Below are 12030 nucleotides of genomic sequence, written 5' to 3'. Positions count from 1 at the left end.
TGACGGATGGTGGGGTGTGTGCCCAGTGAAAGCATGCACTGACAGCTGGTGGTGTGTGTGCCTGGTGGAAGAGTGCACTGACGGTTGGTGGTGTGTGTGCCTGGTGGAAGCGTGCACTGATGGCTGGTGGTGTGTGTGCCTGGTGGAACGTGCACTGACAGCTGATGGTGTGTGTACCTGGTGGAAGCGTGCACTGCTGGCTGGTGGTGTGTGTCCCTGGTGGAAGCGTGCACTGGTGGTGTGTGTGCCTGGTGAAAGCGTGCACTGATGGCTGGTGGTGCATGTGCCCGATGAAAGCGTGCACCGATGGCTGGGAGGGTGTGTGTGCCTGGTTAAAGTGTGCACTGACGGCTGGTGGTGTGTGCCTGGTGGAAGCGTGCACTTACGGCTGGTAGTGTGTGGTGTGTGCGTCTGGTGGAAGCCAGCACTGATGGCTGATGGGGTGTGTGCCTCGTGGAAGCGTGCACTGATGGCTGGTGGTGTGTGTGCCTCATGGAAGCGTGCACTGATGGCTGGTGGTGTGTGTGCCTGGTGGAAGCGTGCACTGACCGCTGGTGGCGTGTGTACGACTGGTGGTGTGTATGCCTGGGGGAAACGTGCATTGACGGCTGGTGGTGTGTGTGCGCCTGGTGGAAGCTTGCACTGATGGCTGATGGTGTGTGTGCCCGGTGGAAATGTGCACTGACGGCTGGTGCTGTGTGTGCCTGGTGGAAGCGTGCACTGGCGGCTGGTGGTGTGTGTGCCTGGTGGAAGCGTGCACTGACGGCTGGTGGTGTGTGTGCATCTGGTGGTGTGTATGGCTGGTGGAAGCATGCACTGACAGCTGGTGGTGTGTGTGCCTGGTGGAAGCTTGTACTGACGGCTGGTGGTGTGTGTGCCTGGTGGAAGCGTGCACTGACGTCTGGTGGTGTTTGTGCCCGGTGGAAGCTTGCACTGTCGGCTGGTGGTGTGTGTGCCGGGTGGAAGTGTGCACTGATGGCTGGTGGTGTGTGCCTGGTGGAAGCGTGCACTGACGGCTGGTGGTGTGTGTGCCTGGTGGAAGCGTGCACGGACGGCTGGTGGAAGCATGCACTGACGTCTGGTGGTGTGTGTGCCTGGTGAAAGCGTGCACTGACTGCTGGTGGTGTGTGTGCCTGGTGGAAGCGTGCACTGACGGCTGGTGGTGTGTGTGCCTGGTGGAAGCGTGCACTGACGGCTGGTGGTGTGGGTGCCTGGTGGAAGCGTGCACTGATGGCTGGTAGTGTGTGTGCCTGGTGGAAGCGTGCACTGACGGCTGGAGGTGTGTGTGTCCGGTGAAAGCATGCACTGACGGCTGGTGGTGTGTGTGCCCAGTGAAAGCGTGCACTGACAGCTGGTGGTGTGTGTGCCCGGTGAAAGCATGCACTGACGGATGGTGGGGTGTGTGCCCAGTGAAAGCGTGCACTGACAGCTGGTGGTGTGTGTGCCTGGTGGAAGTGTGCACTGACGGCTGGTGGTGTGTGTGCCTGGTGAAAGCGTGCACTGACGGCTGGTGGTGTGTGCCTGGTGGAAGCGTGCACTTACGGCTGGTAGTGTGTGTGCGCCTGGTGGAAGCGTGCCCTGATGGCTGATGGTGTGTGCGCGACTGGTGGTGTGTATGCCTGGAGGAAGCGTGCATTGATGGCTGGTGGTGTGTGTTCGCCTGGTGGAAGCTTGCACTGATGGCTGGTGGTGTGTGTGCATGGTGGAAGCGTGCACTGACGGCTGGTGGTGTGTGTGCCAGGTAAAAGCATACACTGACGGCTGGTGGTGTGTGTGCCCAGTGAAAGCGTGCACTTACGGCTGGTGGTGGTTTTTGTGCCCGGTGAAAGCGTGCACAGACGGCTGGTGGTGTGTGCCTGGTGGAAGCGTGCACTTACGGCTGGTAGTGTGTGTGCGCCTGGTGGAAGCGTGCCCTGATGGCTGATGGTGTGTGTGCCTCGTGGAAGCGTGCACTGATGGCTGGTGGTGTGTGTGCCTCATGGAAGCGTGCACTGATGGCTGGTGGTGTGTCTGCCTGGCGGAAGCGTGCACTGACCGCTGGTGGTGTGTGTGCGACTGGTGGTGTGTATGCCTGGGGGGAACGTGCATTGACGGCTGGTGGTGTGTGTGTGCCTGGTGGAAGGTTGCACTGATGGCTGGTGGTGTGTGTGCCTGGTGGAAGCGTGCACTGACAGCTGGTGGTGTGTTTGCCTGGTGGAAGAGTGCACTGACGGTTGGTGGTGTGTGTGCCTGGTGAAAGCGTGCACTGATGGCTGGTTGTGTGTGTGCCTGGTGGAACGTGCACCGACAGCTGATGGTGTGTGTACCTGGTGGAAGCGTGCACTGCTGGCTGGTGGTGTGTGGCCCTGGTGGAAGCGTGCACTGGTGGTGTGTGTGCCTGGTGAAAGCGTGCACTGATGGCTGGTGGTGCATGTGCCCGATGACAGCGTGCACCGCTGGCTGGGGGTGTGTGTGTGTGCCTGGTGAAAGCGTGCACTAACGGCTGTTGGTGTGTGCCTGGTGGAAGCGTGCACTTACGGCTGGTAGTGTGTGTGCACCTGGTGGAAGCGTGCACTGATGGCTGATGGGGTGTGTGCCTCGTGGAAGCGTGCACTGATGGCTGGTGATGTGTGTGCCTCATGGAAGCGTGCACTGATGGCTGGTGGTGTGTGTGCCTGGTGGAAGTGTGCACTGACCGGTGGTGGTGTGTGTGCGACTGGTGGTGTGTATGCCTGAGGGAAGCGTGCATTGACGGCTGGTGGTGGGTGTGCGCCTGGTTGAAGCTTGCACTGATGGCTGATGGTGTGTGTGCCTGGTGGAAATGTGCACTGACGGCTGGTGCTGTGTGTGCCTGGTGGAAGCGTGCACTGGTGGCTGGTGGTGTGTGTGCCTGGTGGAAGCGTGCACTGACGGCTGGTGGTGTGTGTGCATCTGGTGGTGTGTATGCCTGGTGGAAGCATGCACTGACGGCTGGTGGTGTGTGTGCCTGGTGGAAGCTTGTACTGATGGCTGGTGGTGTGTGTGCCTGGTGGAAGTGTGCACTGACCTCTGGTGGTGTTTGTGCCCGGTGAAAGCTTGCACTGTCGGCTGGTGGTGTGTGTGCCTGGTGGAAGTGTGCACTGATGGCTGGTGGTGTGTGCCTGGTGGAAGCGTGCACTAACGGCTGGTGGTGTGTGTGCCTGGTGGAAGAGTGCACTGACGGCTGGTGGAAGCAAGCACTGACGTCTGGTAGTGTGTGTGCCTGGTGGAAGCGTGCACTGACTGCTGGTGGTGTGTGTGCCTGGTGGAAGCGTGCACTGACGGCTGGTGGTGTGTGTGCCTGGTGGAAGCGTGCACTGACGGCTGGTGGTGTGGGTGCCTGGTGGAAGCGTGCACTGATGGCTGGTGGTGTGTGTGCCCGGTGAAAGCGTGCACTGACGGATGGTGGGGTGTGTGTGCCTGGTGAAAGCGTGCACTGATGGCTGGTGGTGTGTGCCTGGTGGAAGCGTGCACTTACGGCTGGTAGTGTGTGTGCGCCTGGTGGAAGCGTACACTGATGGCTGATGGGGTGTGTGCCTCGTGGAAGCGTGCACTGATGGCTGGTGGTGTGTGGCCCTGGTGGAAGCGTGCACTGGTGGTGTGTGTGCCTGGTGAAAGCGTGCACTGATGGCTGGTGGTGCATGTGCCCGATGAAAGCGTGCACCGATGGCTGGGGGGTGTGTGTGCCTGGTGAAAGCGTGCACTGATGGCTGGTGGTGTGTGCCTGGTGGAAGCATGCACTTACGGCTGGTAGTGTGTGTGCGCCTGGTGGAAGCGTGCACTGATGGCTGATGGGGTGTGTGCCTCGTGGAAGCGTGCACTGATGGCTGGTGGTGTGTGTGCCTCATGGAAGTGTGCACTGATGGCTGGTGGTGTGTGTGCCTGGTGGAAGCGTGCACTGACCGCTGGTGGTGTGTGCGCAACTGGTGGTGTGTATGCCTGGGGGAAGCGTGCATTGACGGCTGGTGGTGTGTGTGCGCCTGGTGGAAGCTTGCACTGATGGCTGGTGGTGTGTGTGCCTGGTGGAAGCGTGCACTGACGGCTGGTGGTGTGTGTGCCCGGTGAAAGCATACACTGACGGCTGGTGGTGTGTGTGCCCAGTGAAAGCGTGCACTTACGGCTGGTGGTGTTTGTGCCCGGTGAAAGCGTGCACTGACGGCTGGTGGTGTGTGCCTGGTGGAAGCGTGCACTTACGGCTGGTAGTGTGTGTGCGCCTGGTGGAAGCGTGCCCTGATGGCTGATGGTGTGTGTGCCTCGTGGAAGCGTGCACTGATGGCTGGTGGTGTGTTTGCCTCATGGAAGCGTGCACTGATGGCTGGTGGTGTGTCTGCCTGGCGGAAGCGTGCACTGACCGCTGGTGGTGTGTGTGCGACTGGTGGTGTGTATGCCTGGGGGGAGCGTGCATTGACGGCTGGTGGTGTGTGTGTGCCTAGTGGAAGCTTGCACTGATGGCTGGTGGTGTGTGTGCCTGGTGGAAGCGTGCACTGACGGCTGGTGGTGTGTGTGCCCGGTGAAAGCATGCACTGACGGCTGGTGGTGTGTGTGCCCAGTGAAAGCGTGCACTGACGGCTGGTGGTGTGTGTGCCCGGTGAAAGCGTGCACTGACGGCTGGTGGTGTTTGTGCCCGGTGAAAGCGTGCACTAACGGCTGGTGGGTGTGCCTGGTGGAAGCGTGCACTTACGGCTGGTAGTGTGTGTGCGCCTGGTGGAAGTGTGTCCTGATGGCTGATGGTGTGTGTGCCTCGTGGAAGCGTGCACTGATGGCTGGTGGTGTGTGTGCCTCATGGAAGCGTGCACTGATGGCTGGTGGTGTTTGTGCCCGGCGAAAGCGTGCTCTGACGGCTGGTGGTGTGTGCCTGGTGGAAGCGTGCACTTACGGCTGGTAGTGTGTATGCTCCTGGTGGAAGCGTGCCCTGATGGCTGATGGTGTGTGTGCCTCGTGGAAGCGTGCACTGATGGCTGTTGGTGTGTGTGCCTCATGGAAGCGTGCCCTGATGGCTGGTGGTGTGTGCGCGACTGGTGGTGTGTATGCCTGGGGGAAGCGTGCATTGACGGCTGGTGGTGTGTGTGCCTGGTGGAAGCTTGCACTGATGGCTGGTGGTGTGTGTGCCTGGTGGAAGCGTGCACTGACGGCTGGTGGTGTGTGTGCCCGGTGAAAGCATACACTGACGGCTGGTGGTGTGTGTGCCCAGTGAAAGCGTGCACTTACGGCTGGTGGTGTTTGTGCCCGGTGAAAGCGTGCACTGACGGCTGGTGGTGTGTGCCAGGTGGAAGCGTGCACTTACGGCTGGTAGTGTGTGTGCGCCTGGTGGAAGCGTGCCCTGATGGCTGATGGTGTGTGTGCCTCGTGGAAGCGTGCACTGATGGCTGGTGGTGTGTGTGCCTCATGGAAGCGTGCACTGATGGCTGGTGGTGTGTCTGCCTGGCGGAAGCGTGCACTGACCGCTGGTGGTGTGTGTGCGACTGGTGGTGTGTATGCCTGGGGGGAGCGTGCATTGACGGCTGGTGGTGTGTGTGTGCCTAGTGGAAGCTTGCACTGATGGCTGGTGGTGTGTGTGCCTGGTGGAAGCGTGCACTGACAGCTGGTGGTGTGTGTGCCTGGTGGAAGAGTGCACTGACGGTTGGTGGTGTGTGGCCCTGGTGGAAGCGTGCACTGGTGGTGTGTGTGCCTGGTGAAAGCGTGCACTGATGGCTGGTGGTGCATGTGCCCGATGACAGCGTGCACCGATGGCTGGGGGGGTGTGTGTGTGCCTGGTGAAAGTGTGCACTGACGGCTGGTGGTGTGTGCCTGGTGGAAGCGTGCACTTACGGCTGGTAGTGTGTGTGCGCCTGGTGGAAGCGTGCACTGATGGCTGATGGGGTGTGTGCCTCGTGGAAGCGTGCACTGATGGCTGGTGATGTGTGTGCCTCATGGAAGCGTGCACTGATGGCATTTGGTGTGTGTGCCTGGTGGAAGTGTGCACTGACCGCTGGTGGTGTGTGTGCGACTGGTGGTGTGTATGCCTGAGGGAAGCGTGCATTGACGGCTGGTGGTGGGTGTGCGCCTGGTTGAAGCTTGCACTGATGGCTGATGGTGTGTGTGCCTGGTGGAAATGTGCACTGACGGCTGGTGCTGTGTGTGCCTGGTGGAAGCGTGCACTGGCGGCTGGTGGTGTGTGTGCCTGGTGGAAGCGTGCACTGACGGCTGGTGGTGTGTGTGCATCTGGAGGTGTGTATGCCTGGTGGAAGCATGCACTGACGGCTGGTGGTGTGTGTGCCTGGTGGAAGCTTGTACTGACGGCTGGTGGTGTGTGTGCCTGGTGGAAGTGTGCACTGACCTCTGGTGGTGTTTGTGCCCGGTGGAAGCTTGCACTGTCTGCTGGTGGTGTGTGTGCCTTGTGGAAGTGTGCACTGATGGCTGGTGGTGTGTGCCTGGTGGAAGCGTGCACTGACGGCTGGTGGTGTGTGTGCCTGGTGGAAGCGTGCACTGACGGCTGGTGGAAGCAAGCACTGATGTCTGGTAGTGTGTGTGCCTGGTGGAAGCGTGCACTGACTGCTGGTGGTGTGTGTGCCTGGTGGAAGCGTGCACTGACGGCTGGTGGTGTGTGTGCCTGGTGGAAGCGTGCACTGACGGCTGGTGGTGTGGGTGTCTGGTGGAAGCGTGCACTGATGGCTGGTGGTGTGTGTGCCTGGTGGAAGCGTGCACTGACGGCTGGTGGTGTGTGTGCCCGGTGAAAGCATGCACTGACGGCTGGTGGTGTGTGTGCCCAGTGAAAGCGTGCACTGGTGGCTGGTGGTGTGTGTGCCCGGTGAAAGCGTGCACTGACGGATGGTGGGGTGTGTGCCCAGTGAAAGCGTGCACTGACAGCTGGTGGTGTGTGTGCCTGGTGGAAGAGTGCACTGACGGTTGGTGGTGTGTGTGCCTGGTGGAAGCGTGCACTGACGGCTGGTGGTGTGTGTGCCTGGTGGAACGTGCACTGACAGCTGATGGTGTGTGTACCTGGTGGAAGCGTGCATTGCTGGCTGGTGGTGTGTGTCCCTGGTGGAAGCGTGCACTGGTGGTGTGTGTGCCTGGTGAAAGCATGCACTGATGACTGGTGGTGCATGTGCACGATGAAAGCGTGCACCGATGGCTGGGGGGGGGTGTGTGTGCCTGGTGAAAGCTGCACTGACGGCTGGTGGTGTGTGCCTGGTGGAAGCGTGCACTTACGGCTGGTAGTGTCTGTGCGCCTGGTGAAAGCGTGCACTGATGGCTGATGGGGTGTGTGCCTCGTGGAAGCGTGCACTGATGGCTGGTGGTGTGTGTGCCTGGTGGAAGCGTGCACTGACCGCTGGTGGTGTGTGTGTGACTGGTAGTGTGTATGCCTGGGGGAAGCATGCATTGACGGCTGGTGGTGTGTGTGCGCCTGGTGGAAGCTTGCACTGATGGCTGATGGTGTGTGTGCCTGGTGGAAATGTGCACTGACGGCTGGTGCTGTGTGTGCCTGGTGGAAGCGTGCACTAGCGGCTGGTTGTGTGTGTGCCTGGTGCAAGCGTGCACTGACGGCTGGTGGTGTGTGTGCATCTGGTGGTGTGTATGCCTGGTGGAAGCATGCACTGATGGCTGGTGGTGTGTGTGCCTGGTGGAAGCTTGTACTGACAGCTGGTGGTGTGTGTGCCTGGTGGAAGCGTGCACTGACGTCTGGTGGTGTTTGTGCCCGGTGGAAGCTTGCACTGTCGGCTGGTGGTGTGTGTGCCTGGTGGAAGTGTGCACTGATGGCTGGTGGTGTGTGCCTGGTGGAAGCGTGCACTGACGGCTGGTGCTGTGTGTGCCTGGTGGAAGCGTGCACTGACGGCTGGTGGAAGCATGCACTGACGTCTGGTGGTGTGTGTGCCTGGTGGAAGCGTGCACTGACTGCTGGTGGTGTGTGTGCCTGGTGGAAGCGTGCACTGACGGCTGGTGGTGTGTGTGCCTGGTGGAAGCGTGCACTGACGGCTGGTGGTGTGGGTGCCTGGTGGAAGCGTGCACTTACGGCTGGTAGTGTGTGTGCGCCTGGTGGAAGCGTGCCCTGATGGCTGATGGTGTGGGTGCCTGGTGGAAGCGTGCACTTACGGCTGGTAGTGTGTGTGCGCCTGGTGGAAGCGTGCCCTGATGGCTGATGGTGTGTGCGCGACTGGTGGTGTGTATGCCTGGGGGAAGCGTGCATTGATGGCTGGTGGTGTGTGTGCGCCTGGTGGAAGCTTGCACTGATGGCTGGTGGTGTGTGTGCATGGTGGAAGCGTGCACTGACGGCTGGTGGTGTGTGTGCCCGGTGAAAGCATACACTGACGGCTGGTGGTGTGTGTGCCCAGTGAAAGTGTGCACTTACGGCTGGTGGTGTTTGTGCCCGGTGAAAGCGTGCACAGACGGCTGGTGGTGTGTGCCTGGTGGAAGCGTGCACTTACGGCTGGTAGTGTGTGTGCGCCTGGTGGAAGCGTGCCCTGATGGCTGATGGTGTGTGTGCCTCGTGGAAGCGTGCACTGATGGCTGGTGGTGTGTGTGCCTCATGGAAGCGTGCACTGATGGCTGGTGGTGTGTCTGCCTGGCGGAAGCGTGCACTGACCGCTGGTGGTGTGTGTGCGACTGGTGGTGTGTATGCCTGGGGGGAACGTGCATTGACGGCTGGTGGTGTGTGTGTGCCTGGTGGAAGCTTGCACTGATGGCTGGTGGTGTGTGTGCCTGGTGGAAGCGTGCACTGACAGCTGGTGGTGTGTTTGCCTGGTGGAAGAGTGCACTGACGACTGGTGGTGTGTGCCTGGTGGAAGCATGCATCAACGGCTCGCAGTGTGTGACGGCCAGTAGTGTGTGTGCCTGGTGAAAGTGTGAACTGATGGCTGGTGGTGTGTGTGCCTGGTGGAAGCGTGCACTGATGGCTGATGGTGTGTGTGCTTGGTGGAAGCGTGCACTGACGGCTGGTGGTGTGTGTGCCCGGTGAAAGCATGCACTGACGGCTGGTGGTGTGTGTGCCCAGTGAAAGCGTGCACTGATGGCTGGTGGTGTGTGTGCCCGGTGAAAGCGTGCACTGACGGATGGTGGGGTGTGTGCCCAGTGAAAGCATGCACTGACAGCTGGTGGTGTGTGTGCCTGGTGGAAGAGTGCACTGACGGTTGGTGGTGTGTGTGCCCGGTGGAAGCGTGCACTGATGGCTGGTGGTGTGTGTGCCTGGTGGAACGTGCACTGACAGCTGATGGTGTGTGTACCTGGTGGAAGCGTGCACTGCTGGCTGGTGGTGTGTGTCCCTGGTGGAAGCGTGCACTGGTGGTGTGTGTGCCTCGTGAAAGCGTGCACTGATGGCTGGTGGTGCATGTGCCCGATGAAAGCGTGCACCGATGGCTGGGAGGGTGTGTGTGCCTGGTTAAAGTGTGCACTGACGGCTGGTGGTGTGTGCCTGGTGGAAGCGTGCACTTACGGCTGGTAGTGTGTGGTGTGTGCGTCTGGTGGAAGCCAGCACTGATGGCTGATGGGGTGTGTGCCTCGTGGAAGCGTGCACTGATGGCTGGTGGTGTGTGTGCCTCATGGAAGCGTGCACTGATGGCTGGTGGTGTGTGTGCCTGGTGGAAGCGTGCACTGACCGCTGGTGGCGTGTGTACGACTGGTGGTGTGTATGCCTGGGGGAAATGTGCATTGACGGCTGGTGGTGTGTGTGCGCCTGGTGGAAGCTTGCACTGATGGCTGATGGTGTGTGTGCCCGGTGGAAATGTGCACTGACGGCTGGTGCTGTGTGTGCCTGGTGGAAGCGTGCACTGGCGGCTGGTGGTGTGTGTGCCTGATGGAAGCGTGCACTGACGGCTGGTGGTGTGTGTGCATCTGGTGGTGTGTATGGCTGGTGGAAGCATGCACTGACGGCTGGTGGTGTGTGTGCCTGGTGGAAGCTTGTACTGACGGCTGGTGGTGTGTGTGCCTGGTGGAAGCGTGCACTGACGTCTGGTGGTGTTTGTGCCCGGTGGAAGCTTGCACTGTCGGCTGGTGGTGTGTGTGCCGGGTGGAAGTGTGCACTGATGGCTGGTGGTGTGTGCCTGGTGGAAGCGTGCACTGACGGCTGGTGGTGTGTGTGCCTGGTGGAAGCGTGCACGGACGGCTGGTGGAAGCATGCACTGACGTCTGGTGGTGTGTGTGCCTGGTGAAAGCGTGCACTGACTGCTGGTGGTGTGTGTGCCTGGTGGAAGCGTGCACTGACGGCTGGTGGTGTGTGTGCCTGGTGGAAGCGTGCACTGACGGCTGGTGGTGTGGGTGCCTGGTGGAAGCGTGCACTGATGGCTGGTAGTGTGTGTGCCTGGTGGAAGCGTGCACTGACGGCTGGAGGTGTGTGTGTCCGGTGAAAGCATGCACTGACGGCTGGTGGTGTGTGTGCCCAGTGAAAGCGTGCACTGACAGCTGGTGGTGTGTGTGCCCGGTGAAAGCATGCACTGACGGATGGTGGGGTGTGTGCCCAGTGAAAGCGTGCACTGACAGCTGGTGGTGTGTGTGCCTGGTGGAAGTGTGCACTGACGGCTGGTGGTGTGTGTGCCTGGTGAAAGCGTGCACTGACGGCTGGTGGTGTGTGCCTGGTGGAAGCGTGCACTTACGGCTGGTAGTGTGTGTGCGCCTGGTGGAAGCGTGCCCTGATGGCTGATGGTGTGTGCGCGACTGGTGGTGTGTATGCCTGGGGGAAGCGTGCATTGATGGCTGGTGGTGTGTGTTCGCCTGGTGGAAGCTTGCACTGATGGCTGGTGGTGTGTGTGCATGGTGGAAGCGTGCACTGACGGCTGGTGGTGTGTGTGCCAGGTAAAAGCATACACTGACGGCTGGTGGTGTGTGTGCCCAGTGAAAGCGTGCACTTACGGCTGGTGGTGGTTTTTGTGCCCGGTGAAAGCGTGCACAGACGGCTGGTGGTGTGTGCCTGGTGGAAGCGTGCACTTACGGCTGGTAGTGTGTGTGCGCCTGGTGGAAGCGTGCCCTGATGGCTGATGGTGTGTGTGCCTCGTGGAAGCGTGCACTGATGGCTGGTGGTGTGTGTGCCTCATGGAAGCGTGCACTGATGGCTGGTGGTGTGTCTGCCTGGCGGAAGCGTGCACTGACCGCTGGTGGTGTGTGTGCGACTGGTGGTGTGTATGCCTGGGGGGAACGTGCATTGACGGCTGGTGGTGTGTGTGTGCCTGGTGGAAGCTTGCACTGATGGCTGGTGGTGTGTGTGCCTGGTGGAAGCGTGCACTGACAGCTGGTGGTGTGTTTGCCTGGTGGAAGAGTGCACTGACGGTTGGTGGTGTGTGTGCCTGGTGAAAGCGTGCACTGATGGCTGGTTGTGTGTGTGCCTGGTGGAACGTGCACCGACAGCTGATGGTGTGTGTACCTGGTGGAAGCATGCACTGCTGGCTGGTGGTGTGTGGCCCTGGTGGAAGCGTGCACTGGTGGTGTGTGTGCCTGGTGAAAGCGTGCACTGATGGCTGGTGGTGCATGTGCCCGATGACAGCGTGCACCGCTGGCTGGGGGTGTGTGTGTGTGCCTGGTGAAAGCGTGCACTAACGGCTGTTGGTGTGTGCCTGGTGGAAGCGTGCACTTACGGCTGGTAGTGTGTGTGCACCTGGTGGAAGCGTGCACTGATGGCTGATGGGGTGTGTGCCTCGTGGAAGCGTGCACTGATGGCTGGTGATGTGTGTGCCTCATGGAAGCGTGCACTGATGGCTGGTGGTGTGTGTGCCTGGTGGAAGTGTGCACTGACCGGTGGTGGTGTGTGTGCGACTGGTGGTGTGTATGCCTGAGGGAAGCGTGCATTGACGGCTGGTGGTGGGTGTGCGCCTGGTTGAAGCTTGCACTGATGGCTGATGGTGTGTGTGCCTGGTGGAAATGTGCACTGATGGCTGGTGCTGTGTGTGCCTGGTGGAAGCGTGCACTGGCGGCTGGTGGTGTGTGTGCCTGGTGGAAGCGTGCACTGACGGCTGGTGGTGTGTGTGCATCTGGTGGTGTGTATGCCTGGTGGAAGCATGCACTGACGGCTGGTGGTGTGTGTGCCTGGTGGAAGCTTGTACTGATGGCTGGTGGTGTGTGTGCCTGGTGGAA

Source organism: Lissotriton helveticus, chromosome 9 (genome assembly GCF_964261635.1).
Source record: "Lissotriton helveticus chromosome 9, aLisHel1.1, whole genome shotgun sequence".
Classification (NCBI taxonomy): Eukaryota; Metazoa; Chordata; class Amphibia; order Caudata; family Salamandridae; genus Lissotriton; species Lissotriton helveticus.
The sequence above is the reverse complement of the archived record's forward strand: the minus strand, read 5'-3'. Positions refer to the sequence as shown.